Consider the following 15577-nt stretch of genomic DNA (forward strand, 5'->3'; position numbering starts at 1 on the left):
AGGATGATTCAAAGTGATGGCATTTGTCTTCCAAAGAAGGCATTACACGTGATGAGCCCTGTTCTCCTGAAAGTGGCTGAACTTTTGCCTGACAATGGGAAGTAGTGAGTGAATTCCTTATATTGCTTTGCATGTGGCTTTTGCTTTACCTGTAAAACTGTCTTTATCTCAACCCATGAGTTTTCTCATTTTTACCTTTCAGATTTTCTTGCCCATTCCCCTGATGCATGCGTCTCACTGCCTGAAAGGGTGAAACATCAAGGATGATTCAAAGCAGAAATTTAGTTTATACATTTTCTATGACTGTGACTAAACAGTAATCTTTGTAGTCATTTGTAAAGATTTATGACTTATTTTTCAGTTTTGTTAGGCACCAAAATAATACTGAATAGATCCATGGAATTCTATTCATTCTATCACTGTGAGCAAATGATGTGACCTCGTACAAAAACACGTTGACTGCACTTAATGTGGTGGTGCAAACATTTCTTAATGTGGCAGGTTTTCATTGTATAGGATAGTGTAGTTTTGTTTTTCTCTTATCTTTTTTAAACCTAGATGCCACCTCAATCAAATTGAATTAACTTTTAATTTGTAGTTAGGCCGATAATGCATAAGGGTATTTAAAAATACAGGTTCCTCATCACCGTATTGAATAACCTAATTTGTGTAACTTCCTATGAAATATAGATCCTATTTAATCATTGAATAATTTGTGCATTGAAGACTACATTCTGCATCCTTATGAATCTAATTTACTTGAATGTTTAATGACAAACAGCAGGGCTGACTTTAATTTTAATCCTTTCTACATTCTCATTCCAAGACAGAAATTGTACATGAGAAAATCATAAAAGCCATAACAATGCATTTGAGTCCTACATCTAAGCAAATAGGCACATGAATATGTAAAGTATATTTAAATTACTAGAACTACTCAGCTGTTTTAAGTTAAATGGGTGTTTATAAGCTCTGCTGGACTAGGACCTTGAGTTGATTTCTACTCTTGCTACTCTCCTTTTTTTTTTTTTTTTTTTTTTTTTTTTGCAGATAAGTATAAGATAAATGATTCAAAATGCTTTTCTTGCAACTTTAAGAACTTCAAAAGCAAAGTAGTGTCATCTATCACAACAGTATTCTCCTTACCAAGATCATTATTATTTTTTAAATTCTTAAGACACTGTATTGCAAAAATATCACAAGCCTACTTGCAGTTTCAAGAAGAATTTACAGTAAGACAAGGTAAGCTACATATTAAAGCAGACAATCATCAGATCATCCAGCACAGCTCCAATGAATCTATGAAGCAATGAAGATTTCCACCAGTCCAGAAATGGGTTATAAAGCTTTTCTACATTCTAAACACAGATTAACATCTAAAATTATGGAATTATTTATGAGCATCCTTATCTGTAGATGTAGATTAACATTCACTTTATGAAGCAAGCAAAGAATGAATAGCATTGATCACCCACAGACCTAAAGTAGTAAAATATAACAAATATATTTGTTTATCTCTCATCTGTGTATAACATCAGTTATCTACTTTTTACTTTGATTGTTTAAATATCCAACAACAGAAAGATGAAAATTGATTTTGGCAATCAAATAAAGGACATGACAGATAATGAACTTAAAGCTTCTACATTTATTTATTTATTTCTCCCTTTATCTCTGCAGTCTTTCCATTTAATCATCCATCTAAACTATTACTTCATCTCTCTGCCATCAAACTTATTTATATATCTGGATGATATTAGATCTGCAAAATTAAAGGCTAAAAGTCCTTAAAAAAAGCCACCTTCAAACGAACAAACAAAAAAATTCCTCATGGTTTTAGTGAGTTGCATCAAAGATTAGCTATTAAAACCAACGTTTTTTAAAGACTGAATTATCTAATTGTATTACGCTTGAAAAAGTAAAAGCTGTAAAACAGCTTACAGTAAATTTTGTTTGCACAAGATTAAACTAAATAAACAACCATTTTGCAACTTTGTTGCCGTGTGCACTACTTATACTTTTTTGAATGTTACATACAAGAAAAGTATATTATAGGCCTATCATATTTTCGGCCTAGCTGCAATCACATCTATTATACATCAATATGCTAAATACAACTTAGTCTAAGCTCTCAGATCTCTTATAACTGTGTCTGCAAATATATACTAGCAGCTTCAATTTGATGATATTATAGCTACTGTGAGCTAAAGAACTCAGTCTATAGGTCAGGACATTTTGTTTGTACTAGCCTATTTAGCAGTGGCTACACAAAGTGACTCACCACATTTGCTGGCTTAAAAAGTATTCATAATTATATTAACTGAAGGGTAAAACAAACAAACAAACAAATAAAAAAGCCAAAATAAGGGAAATGTCTTTGGAAGAAGAAATGATAACCCCTACCTCTTTGTGCATGTCAAAACATTTTATTAAAGAACATTCTTTAATCAGGCTTTAGATACAACTTTTTATCAGCTGTGAGCATGGTATTTGCAGCCACCTTGATTATAGCTAAACTTCTGCAGTAATCTGAAGTGATATAATGTTTTTGAGATATTATGGCCTAGTTTATTTATAGGCTGATACTTATGTAAGTATGTAGCATCAGTGTTTTTCACCATCAAGCAGTGAATACATTAATAGTGAAATATCTTAGTCCAAAGAACATGATATAATCTATGTAAAACACTAAAAATAGAATATATGTTGGTTAAGTGGTAATTTTAATTGAATATTGACTTATATTATAAATATTCTCCTAGACAATTGCAACATTGTAACAGAATTACGGTATGTTCTTTCAGAGCATCAGAAAAAAAAAAAAAAAAGAAAGAAAAAGAAAGAAAGAAGGAAAAAAAAAAAAAAAAAAAACACAAAAAAAAACAGACAATATGTTACCCTTACAATTAACTCTTCCAGTCAGGAAATCTTTTGACATATCAACTGGTTGGTTTTCATCACTTCCATGTATTATTTTCTTTTCGTTATAGTTTTTTTTGTTTTGCTTTGTTGTTTTGTTGCCTTCCTAAAATATATTTTTCTGGATACACTAAAATGCCTACTTTTATACATAATAATTTAAGTGTTAATCACAGCATAGCCATCTGGTGTTTGCATATCTCCTCCTCGGCTTCTTCAGCAGATAGTATCCTCAACTCTGCTGGCCAAATCTCAAATCTGAATTCTTCTATGCCAGAAAAGAGTAGGTAGCTTGCTCTAAAACTTTAAATTAAAATTTATCTCCTCAGATGAAACACTTCATTTTATTGTATTGCTCTGTATAGCAGAGCAAAAAGCATGATCATGGCTGTCACAATTAAAAAGATTTATTCCAGTGGAATTTTCCAAAATCAAGAGAAAATTTCCATAGTCTCTACAATTAGCATCTATTTTTCAGTAAGTACATCTGAAAATATATATATATATTAATGTAGAAAATATTCCATGGCACTGAATATCTTTTAGAGATAAATGTTTAATACACTGGATACATCATTCCCAGTAATGACTTTGAACTCATAGATTATATTTGCAGAGTAGAAGGAAGTGGTGAATATTCTTTATGCAAGAAAACTTTAATGTGGTTTCTATTCCCATTGGAATATGTTGGCGAAGAAAAAAGAATATATAATTCACATTATCGAAAATTTAATATTTGACCGATCTTGATTTTTTTCCATAAAACACCTTGTATAAAGCAGCAAATACTATTCACCTATTTTCAGAACTATATGAACTTGACTGATTGTTTTACATAATTGCAAGTTGTAGTTTGAAACCCAAATATCATGTTTTCTTTGATATAATTATAAATAACACAATATTCCATACCCATTTACACAGAATTGAAAGTTATTATCAAAATAAGCAAATAGCCAGTTTTCTTATTTCCGATCCACAAACTCTAGTGAAAGAAACAGAAGCAAAACAGTTATTTCTCTCCTTCATATGTTGATTTCTTTTTTCTATTCGTACTTCAATAAATAATCTTGTTATTTAAAGAAAGTGAAGGTAGGCTCGTGTGTGTAAGTGTTGATTCTTGAGATTCACAACTGGTGACATATATCCAGTTGAAGGTCATCTTTTGAAAAAAAAAAACAAAACAAAACAAACAAACAAAATAAAAAACAGACTGGAAAGAGACTGGAAAGTGGAAGCAGCTCCAAGGAGTTCTCCCAAGAGAAATAAAAAATCACAATTGTATCCAAAATAAAGCATACACACAGAAGCACCTTGTATCCCCATCCTACCCACTCTCTACAGTACCATCCAGTGATCCTTTCTTTGTTTCATTAGGGCAAAGATGTTTCATTATAGATGAAAAACACTGACCTCTATTACTGCTGTGTTTCAAGTGTACATTTGCTATTGAGTAAAATTACTGGATATAAAAAAGACCATTATTTTCTTGTTATCTATTATAATTGTTGTAATATGGAGTCAATATAATCAGAGATCAGAAGCTGCCACAAGTCAGAAAAAGCCCGTTCCAGCTGGTTCCAAAAGAGACACACCCCTGGCCAAAAGTGAGCCAATAAACAATGCTAAGTTGTGCCTGTATGAATGCAGACTTAGGAAAGGAGATAAACAAACAACCAAAAAAAAACAAAACAAAACACAGGAACAGACTCTGGACCAGAGCTGTAGCCCATGGGAGGGGAGTCCAGGTGGGCCTGCTCAAGCAGAAGTGTTAAACCAGACATACAGAGGTCCCCTATGGTCATCCTGGGATTGTGTGATTCTGTGAAGTTTGTGTATTTAAGTAACACATTTACATACCATAATAGAAGCATGGTGTTTGATCATAAAATATTTTGTTCCCACTTTTCAGGTGTAGGCTTCTCATATAGTTGAAAGAAATGTCTGTAATTTTTCAAAAAAGACTATTAAATAGGATCGGGAAGCAAGTAATTTTTGCTCCACTTAATTTTCAAGTTTTGTAAGCTCTACTTTTGTAGCAACAAAGAGAAAAAACATTCCAAATGTTCTTGTGAAAAAAAGGAAGGGAGATGATAGCCGCTATAAAATACCCAGCAGAATACGCTCTTGAGTGTAGGATGAATTTCAGGTAAGCTGTGTTCTAAGTGTCTTTTTGTTGAATATGGTGCAGGAAATCTGATGTGCTCTAATCCTTGTAGAAATCAACTGTATTGAGCCCTTTACTGATTGAGACTAGCAATACATAGAAAAAATCCTTTACTAATTAATATTTAATTGAAACAAGCATATTTTCAAGAAGAGTTTCCATAGTAACAAACTAACAACAAAGGAATTCTCATAGGGTTGGTTTTCAACTATACTTTTATAGCCATTGTGATTGCCTTTTGTGATTTCATAACATGTAGTAACTATGAAAAGTGAAAAAGCAATATTTCATCTTCATTGTTAGACTCTGCTTGTTGGGGATCCCATGTTATTGCAACATACTTGTCTTTCTTATTCTGCTTGTATCAGTTCCTACTAGTTTGTTTTTTTTTCCCTCTTTTTAAAAATTTGAGTTCCAATTCACAATCACATATATTACAGGTTTGTAGTGAGGCTGCGCAGGGAGAAAATTAGGAAGGCCAAGGCGCAGCTAGAACTGAGCTTGGCTTCTAAGGTTAAGGAGAATAGTAAATGTTTTTATAAACACATCAACGCCAAGAGGAAGGCTAGGGAAAATCTCCATCCCTTGTTGGATTCTGAGGGCAACTTGGTCACTGAGGATCAGGACAAGGCCAAGGTACTTAATACCTTCTTTGCCTTGGTCTTCAATAATTATGCTTGTAACTCCCTGGGAACGCAGCCCCCTACACTGGTAGATGGGAAGGGGGAACAAAACGAGCCCTGTGTGATCTGCTAAGAGATGGTTCTGGACCTACTTCGAAAGCTGAATGTTTACAAGTCCATGGGGCCGGATGGGTTGCACCCTAGAGTGCTGAGGGAGTTGGTGGATGTGGTCGCCAAACCACTGTCCATAATTTTTCAGCAGTCTTGGCTGACTGGGGATGTCCCAGTGAATTGGAGGCTGGCGAATGTGACGCCCATCTTCAAAAAGGGCCGGAAAGACGATCCTGGCAGCTACAGGCCCATCAGTCTCACCTCGCTGTCTGGGAAGGTTATGGAAAGGATAATCTCAGGTATCATCATGGATGAACTAAAGGTCAGCCAAGGGATCAGGCCTAGTCAGCATGGGTTTATGAATGGTAGATCCTGCCTGACTAACCTGATTTCATTCTATGACAAGGTATCCCACTTAGTAGATGAAGGAAAGGCTGTCGACGTGGTCTACCTGGACTTCAGTAAGGCCTTTGACACTGTGCCCCATAACATTCTGGTAGAGAAGCTGGCTGCCCGTGATTTGGATGGGCGCACGCTCCGCTGGGTGAAGAACTGGTTGGATGGCCAGGCCCAGAGAGTTGTGGTAAATGGAGTGGAATCCAGTTGGCGGCCGGTCACAAGTGAATTCCCCCAGGGCTCGGTGCTTGGGCCGCTTCTGTTTAACATCTTCATTGATGATCTGGAAAAGGGGACTGAGTGCACCCTAAGTAAGTTCGCAGACGACACTAAGCTGGGAGGGAGTGTTGATCTGCCTGAGGGGAGAAGGGCACTACAGAGGGACCTGGATAGACTTGATTGATGGGCCAAGGTTAACGGCATGAGTTTCAATAGGGCCAAGTGTCGGGTCCTGCATTTTGGTCACAACAACCCCAGGCAACCTTACAGGCTTGGGGAAGTGTGTCTGGAAAGCTCCCAGATAGAAAGGGACCTTGGTGTGCTGATGGACAGTCGGCTGAATATGAGCCAGCAGTGTGTCCAGGTGGCCAAGAAGGCCAATGGCATCCTGGCTTGTATCAAGAATGGTGTGGTGAGTAGGACTAAGGAAGTCATCCTGCTCCTGTACTCGGCATTGGTGAGACCTCACCTCGAGTACTGTGTCCAGTTTTGGGCACCTCAGCACAAGAAAGACATGGAGGTACTGGAGCAGGTCCAGAGAAGGGCAATAAGGCTCATTAAGGGCTTGGAGAATCAGCCCTATGAGAAGAGGCTAAGAAAGCTGGGGCTGTTTAGTCTGAGGACTAGGAGGCTGAGGGGAGACCTTATCGCGCTCTTCCAGTACCTGAAAGGTTCTTACAGTGAGAGTGGGGCAAGTCTCTTCCCACTAGTGACATGTGACAGGATGAGGGGAAATGGCCTCAAGTTGCACCAGGGCAAGTTTAGGTTGGATATTAGAAAGAACTTCTTTACAGAAAGGGTGGTTAGGTACTGGAATGGGCTCCCCAAGGAGGTGGTTGAATCGCCATCCCTGGATGTGTTTAAGAGCCGTTTGGATGTGGTACTCGGGGATATGATTTAGCAGAGGATTGTTGTTGTTGTTGTTTTTGTTTGTTTTTGTTTTGTTTTGTTTTTTGTTTTGTTTATTTTGTTTTTTTGAGATAGACTACTGGTTAGGCTGTGGTTGGACTTGATGATCTTCAAGGTCTTTTCCAACCTGAGTAGTTCTATGATTCTATGATATGTCGTGATTCTGGAGTACATTATGTCAGTGAAAACAAAAACCAACTATCTGAAATACCGTTTCATGATAGAATATTAAATATGTGAAAATAACAGCTCTCCAGAAGCAGTTCACTACTCCTTACTCATTATCATGCCCTCATGTGTAAATAATGTGTATATTTACAACTAGGACTGAGTTGACAGATTTAAGCAGTTTAAGGTCAATGGAGGACAGTGTCGTCTACCATATTACCTGACACATAGGAAAATAAGCTGCCATGGGATACATCTATATTAATGTAATACAATAACATTACATGGTCTTACATTAATATTATCTGTACATACAAAAAAAAAAAAAAAAAAAAAAAAAAAAGAGTATTTAATTTGTATTTTTTTACAATGTATTATTGTGAGATTATCAGTTTGATTATAGAAGAAAATAATTCAATGCATTTAATTTACTGGAATATTTTAAATACCTTCTGTTAATTTGACTTGCTGAACATTCAAAACTGCTGAAGTGTTTGTTGCTTGACAACAAGAAACATGATTAAACTCTAGGTTACACTTAATTACAAGAGGTATGGTACTCAGTCACATCCACTTTAAAGGATCAGCAAATAGCAAGGGTTGATGCTGCAACCCAGATAATTATTATACTTACTAGAAAAAGGGCAAAAATTATATTATTCCAATATATTGTATACCCTTCTCACATACAGACAGCTGAATTATGTTGCATATCTAGAATGAAGCATTACATGATAATTTACACGATAAAGTCTTGCACTACTGGAGAAGTTAATAAAGCACCTCATAAACTTTCCTTCTGAAAGATATATGATGTAGTTCATCTTCAATAAAGAGTAGCTGGGATTGAAATACCTACATGCATCCTGGTCCCTGATCTCTGGACAAGCTGTTACTTATAATGTGCAAATAACATCGCCTTCCACATACACTGTGGTACAGTTGTTAGGCAGAATACATATTACATATTGGCAATCTTTGAGCTTATAAAATCTACATTAAAAAGTTATTCAAATCTTCATAAAATAACAACACACAAAAACGTATTTCATTATTACAATCTTATAGATGCATAAGGAAGTTAATTTTATGTTCCAGCTTATAGGCAAAGAAGTGTAAATTCTTTTGAACGCGGCCAGAGACGAATCACCAGAGGAGGAGGACACACATATAATCTCGCTCCCAGGCTGGAACGTCCCTCTTTTCGCCCTGTCTATCGCTTTGGAGTGCTCCATCCCTGCCGTCTCGCTCTATCAGCAACGTTCCAGCCTGTCGCCTAGAGATTGCAGTAGGCCCCCGGTTCTCCGGGACTCTTTTTCTCTCTTTCTTTTTCTCTGCCTTGTTTGATATAGTAGTTGTAGTTATATTGTATCATATTGTGTCTCGTATTTAGTAAAATAATTTCTTTCCTTAGATTGCTGCCGTTGTTTTTGTTCATTTCCCCCCTTCTAGGGGCAGCAGCCTCTATCACGGATAAATCTAGATAACCCGATTACAATGTGTTATTCTTTGTTTTATCTTTATCCCTTTACAGCTTTAAGGGCAAGGAAGATTACAGCTGAAATAAGCTCTAATAGACATCTGGCTGGACTAACTAGAGGGGAGCAGGAAGGAGCAAAAATGGTCAGTAACATCTATCAGGAACCTAGTCACTTTAGATCTAGACCCTTCACTGTAATTGCAACTAGCCAAAAGTTTAATAATAATAATAATAATAATAATAATAAAAGAGGACAGTATAATATTAAAGTGTCAGATTTTTTACTTGTTTATTAGAAGTTATACATATTATTATATAGACCAAGTAAACTGTAGGTCTCAAGCAGAGGTAAAAATCATTTATGAGTGACTACATCATTCTTTCCATACGATAATTAGCTGTTGGTGACCATTACTTTAATTATGCATCAGAATAGTTTGGATAATATTCCTATTCCAAACTACTTAGCCTCTCATTTTATTCGACACATTCCTAGCTGTAACACAATGGAAAACATTGCAACAGCAGCAGAATAGTAAAGTCCAAGGCTGCAGGATGTAAGGACTTGCACAAATACAACAGATCTGAGCATTCAAACAAAGGAAAGAATCTACTTACCTTCCAAATGCCTCAGATATGGAAAAACATCCAAAATCCACTGCCAACCTTAAATGAGGTCTGGGAAGGGGTTGATCTTGGCTCGACCCGTTCTAGTCACTCAAGTGCACTGCATACACCTAAGCTCCCATATGTTGGCTTTGCCTTCCTGCCACATGCTCAATCATTGGTTCAAGCCATGAGTTAGCATTTTTGCTACACTACCTATTTCTGACTGAACATATAATCATGAACATGAATCATGAACATGAATCATAAATAATCATGACTGAACAAAAGGATTCAGGCTGCAAAAACTTCCTCAGGTATGTACTAAATTCTGAAGAAAAAAATATTTCCAACTTAGTTGAAGTTATGAATGCATAAAGAAAAAGTAACAGACAATTTTACCTTGATATCTTATCTTTATCTCAGCCATTTAAAAGCGTAAATAATCTGTGACAACTCCATGAATCTGTCATCACTGTAATAATGAACATTCACATAGGGAATTTTAGGTTAACAACTAAAAGTAGATTAAAAAGGAAAGGAAAAATAAAAGAAGCTTAGCAGAACTACATATGAAGTCTGTTTGTAAGTGAAATAGAATTATAGGTCAATTCAAAGAATCATAGAGTTATATAATATCCTAAGCTGGAAAGGACCTAGAAGGAACGCAGAATCATAGAATGGCTTGAGGAGGAAGGAACCCAAGGATCATCAAGTTCCAACACCTCTACTACAGGCAAGGTTGCTAACTGCTTGATCAAATACTAGATCAGATTGCCCGGGACCCCATCCAAGATGACATCAAATATTCCCAAGGACAGGACTTTGACAACCTATCTGGACAACCTGTTCTAGCACCTCACCACTCACTCAGTAAAAAATGTCCTCCTGATATCTAATCATTGAGTCCAACCCCTGGTTCCATTTAAGATTATCCGAAATTCAAACCATACTTCTGAGAGTGTTGCCTAAGTACTTTTTTGAACTCTGTTAGGCTTGGGTCTGTGACTTCTGACCTGAGGAGCCTGTTCCAGTACCTGACCACTCACTGGTGAAGAACCTTTTGTTAATATCCAACCCTGGTGTAGCTCCATTCCCTTGGGTTCTATTGTTTTCACCAGAGAGCAGAGATCAGTGCTGCCCCTTTGCTCTCCTTTTGAAGAAGCTGTAGACCACCATGAGGTCTCCCCTCAGCCTCCTATTCTCTGGACTGAACAAACAATGTGACCTCAATTACCCCTCACATACAGCAGTTTTCAGTAGTTTCATAGTGACTGAGAGAAGACAAGGGTCATATGCATTTCATCATAACATGATGAATACCTTCCTGAGCATGGAGAGGAGAAAATGGATGCTTCTAAATTTTGCTGCCTTATAAATGTATTCTTGGAAAGTTTATTCAATATGACAGACTCATTCAACAGAAAATCTGGGAATCTGAGTTATTACTGAAATGTGAAATACTGGTATCAGAGCAAACAAAAGAATCATACAATTGTAGAATTCTTTGGCTTGGAAGGAACCATCTGTGGTTGGATCTCATTAGGTCCCATAAACTTATGAACCTTCAGGTTCTTTAGATGGTCTCGAGCCTTACTGTCACTTAAAGTAGGCAGGTCTACCTTCTCCAAGTTCTTACAATAGCTATCTGCAACTTGGGCTGTGTGCCTAGAGTCCTTGCCAGTGAAGACTGAGGCAAAGAAGTCATTGAGCACCTCAGCTTTCTCTGTATACCTTGTGACCATGTCTCCGGTCTCCTTCTGGAAAGGGCCCACATAGTAGATACTAATTCCAATTCTGACAGAGGTTACAATGCACAAGGACTTCGTATAGAACCTCAAAGACAATTTTATATGTATTTCAATTTCAAAGATAATTAGAAATGGCTACTTTCATTGCCATTTTCACATTCATTTATACTCATAAGTTGTGGGGTTTTATTTTTGTTTTGTCTGTGTTTATTTGTTTGTTAGTTTTGTTTTGTTTTGTAGATGAATGAGACAAAACTGCTACAACCAGAGACCAGAGATTTTTAATCAGTAACAAGATATATGCAGGCTGATTTTCAACAACATTATTTTGAAAATTTTTTCCCCCCAAAAAATCAAATAGCCTAAAGTTCTTTACCTGGTAAGTATTAATTAAATCCAAGATTCTCTGTTTCCTTAGTAACAATTCATAGCATCACTAACATTCAAGAGAGAGCAGCAGGTGCAAGAAACCGTAAAAATGAAAAATCTTATTTTGCCAGTTACTTATAAAATATATTACTGGCTTCCTACTGAATTCATCGCCTTCTAAGTGCAGTCCTTTATCAGTCTTTCCAACAGATATATACTGCCAGATTTTAATTCAATAGTTTTCTTCTTTGTTTGGAATTCTATATTTCTGTGTCATAGGATCATGTACTTGCACCCATCCTTATGGTAAGATACAATTCCATGTTTCAGATCCACATGCATATTCCTAATGTTATTTCAATATTCTTCCAGAGGTGAAGTGTTTGCTTTGTTTGTTTGTTTGCTTGTTTCATGTAAATTTTTGGTATTTGTAGATTTGTATGGAACTATAGGATGCTTTAGAAAATGAGGAGATTGAATTAACATCAGCTCTGCAGAGAAAAATAATTTTTACAGAGCTAAAGCAAAATTGTGCAATCACGGTAAATTAAAAATGGAAATTGGTAGAGCATTACATTCTTTAGCTCAACATGTGAGTTGCAACGTTTTGTTTGTATTTATATTATAACTACATTTCATAAGAATCATTTAGCATTATAATTCTTTCTGCCAGAGAGAAGTCAGTTTATATCAATAGGCTGTTTTTTAAAAAATAGGGTTACTGAGTAGGGTCAACTGGATTGCAGTGAAAGAAACAAGCTAATGTACTACTTCACTGACTCGGCTAGAAGGATGAATATGACCCAAACATAAAGAGACAACCAGGCATCAGATAAAGCATTTAACTATAAATGATAGCACTCTGGCTACAGACTCTTAAATGCCACAGTCACCTTGAAACTTTCACTTCCTCTCTTCACTTTTATGTTCTGAGTTATTTTCAACAAAATAAGACTTTGCTCAACAAATTTTAACAAAACACTTTACAGTGGTAAGGTGTACTTGTGTAGCATGGCTAAATGTGTCTTTTTAACTCATTGGAACAGCAGTCTCTATCTTGCACATAAATGACGGTTCAATATCAGTTACCCCCACTGGAATCTCTATGTTGTATTTTGTTGTTGTTTGTTTGTTTTTTATTACATCTGATTCTTAAATTCCAGTGCCTTGCGGTAACAAAAGTATTAAACCCATGTTTCCAACTTCCTAGAACAGAAACTTATTAATTTACATGCAGAGAACTCTGGCTTTTTGAGACTATTTCAATTAGATAGAAATTAATTACACATTTATTGAATCAAAGTTCAAGAATAAGAATTGGTTTTCAGCCACTTATTCAAATATTCATTATGGGAAGCATTTTATGTTTGAATAACTACTGTAGAATTTTGCATTAATTCTCCATAATGGTAGAAACTGGAATTCAGAATGGTCCCATCCCATGTAGATAATCAGGTTGTTATGGTTGACACTTGTTTTGTTTCAACCTAATATATATTCACTTATGGAAGAAATGAAAATAAAAAAACTAAAAACAAAATAAAAAACAAAAACAAAACAAAAACAAACAAACAAAAAATCCCAGCTAGATTATTTCCTCAATCTCATTTCCGACAAATGACCCTAGGCTAGACCCTGTCTGGGGAGAGAGATACATACACAGATTCCGTGGAGTCAGCTCTCAGATTTGCTGCTGCATCACACGGCTTATATACCAGCATGGCTTCCACGCATGTTCATCCCCGTACACCTGCTATACAACCCCACACACACACTCCCCTGCCCACCCCCAAAGTCTTCCCTTGCATGAATCACATTGTCATGGGGCACTCAGCAAGACATCCCCATTCCGTAGTTCTGCTTTAGCTGCTTTGGCTGTTGTCTTAGCAGTTCTCATGCAGTCACTCAGGCCCGTCCCCTGGTTGATCTTATTCCCCAACATCTCAAAGTACCCACTTCCTCCTCTAGCTACAGAAACCAGAATTCCTCTCCCAAAAGCAGCCGACTTCTGCTTGTTTTGAAAAGAATGATCAGACACCGAATTTCAGGAAGGGATATAGGATTTCAAATAAAGGGATAACATATCTTTCAAACAAACTGCTAAAAATAAACTGCTTATGAGTAGTTGATCAGACTACCAACATTCTCAACTCTTGCAACATTTGATGTTGGCTTCATTTCTAGTAAGGTGACAAAAGCCATTAATTTGTATAGTTAAAAACAACAACAACAAACAGCCAGAAAGAATAATAATAATAATTAAAAAAAAAAAAAAAAAAAAAAAAGCACATTTTTTAAAAAGTTAAAATAGTGTTCTATGTTTCCTGGATTTTTTTTTCTTTTATTTCTTTCTTTATTTATCTATTTATTTTAAATTCACTGCAACATTTCAAATGGCTAAGTGAAATTTTCATTTGAAGAGATTAAATCAAAAGGTAGAGTTATATCACCATATAAATATGTCAGCTCAGGGACAAGTTTTCCCCTCTGCTTTGCACCGGTGAGACCCAACCTGGAGTATACCATCCACATATGGAGCCCTCAGTACAAGAAACATCAAGGACAAACAAGCAAAAATCAAAACAACAAAATAAAATAAAATAAAAATAAAAGCATTTCTGGTACTGGTGTCTAAATGCTTCTTGAACTCTGGCAGCTTGGTGCCATGACCACTGCCCTAGGGAGCCTGTTCCAGTGCCTCTGGCGCAGAACCTTTTCCTAACACCCAACCTGATCCTCTCCTGATACAGCTCCATGCCTTTCCCTTGAGTCCTGTCACTGACACAAGAGAGCAAAGCTCAGCGCTTCCTCTATGCTCCCTCATGAGGAGCTGTTGGCTGCCACGAGGCTTCCCTTCCACATCCTCTTCCCTGGGCTGAACAAACTAATGACTTCAGCTACTCCTCAAAAGTCTTGTCTTCTGGAACCTTCACCCTCTTCATAGCCTTCTTTTGGTCATTCTCTAATAGTTGTATATCCTTTTTACATTGTTGCTGTGGCCAAACCTGCCTACAGCACCTCATGGTGAGGCTGCACTAGGTTAGAGAAGGACAGTTCCTTCCAACAACAGTAATCCTGTATTTGATGCACCCCCAAAGTATGGTTAGCCCTTTTGGCTGCAGTGGTGCACTGCTGATTAATATTTAACTTCCTGCCAGTCAGAACCCCAGATCCCTTTCCACAGTGGTGCTCTGCAGTCCCTTGTCTCCCAGTCTGTACATCTAACCAGTGTAGCCTCACCCCAGGTGCAGAATCTGGCACTCATTCTTGTAAAACTTAATGTGGTCAATTATTTCTCAACCATCTATGTTGTCAAGATTTCTATCTGCTTTCAAAAAAAAATCAACTGCTCCTCTCAATTTGGAGTCATCTATAAATGTACTTTGTGTATCTTCAAGCACTGTATCCAAGACGCTGATGGTAGCATTAAATAGAACTGGCCTTGAAATGCAGTCCTGCAGAATTCCACTGAGTGAATGGCTGCCAGGCTGATGTTAACCACATTTACTATAACCTTTTGAGCCCAACTCATTAACCACTCTTTCACTTATCACATTATGTTTATGTCTAGCCGTATGCTGGACTTTCAGTCTGGCAATATACTGTGAGAAACAGTTTAAGTTTGCTCAAGGCAAAAGCAGAATGGCATCTGACATGGAAGTACATATGAAGTGAAGGTGTATTGCTGAATTCCTCCTTATAGAAATAAATAAATAAATAAATCATCCATTGGCATTCATTAACAGTTGCTGAATGTTTATGTAGACTAAACAGTGGACGTAAGCACAGTGAGGCAGTGGGTGGTGTGCTTCAACAGTGGCAACAATATGAAAGACAAATCACATTCCAGATGGCCATG

Source organism: Excalfactoria chinensis, chromosome 1, assembly GCF_039878825.1.
Source record: "Excalfactoria chinensis isolate bCotChi1 chromosome 1, bCotChi1.hap2, whole genome shotgun sequence".
Lineage (NCBI taxonomy): Eukaryota > Metazoa > Chordata > Aves > Galliformes > Phasianidae > Excalfactoria > Excalfactoria chinensis.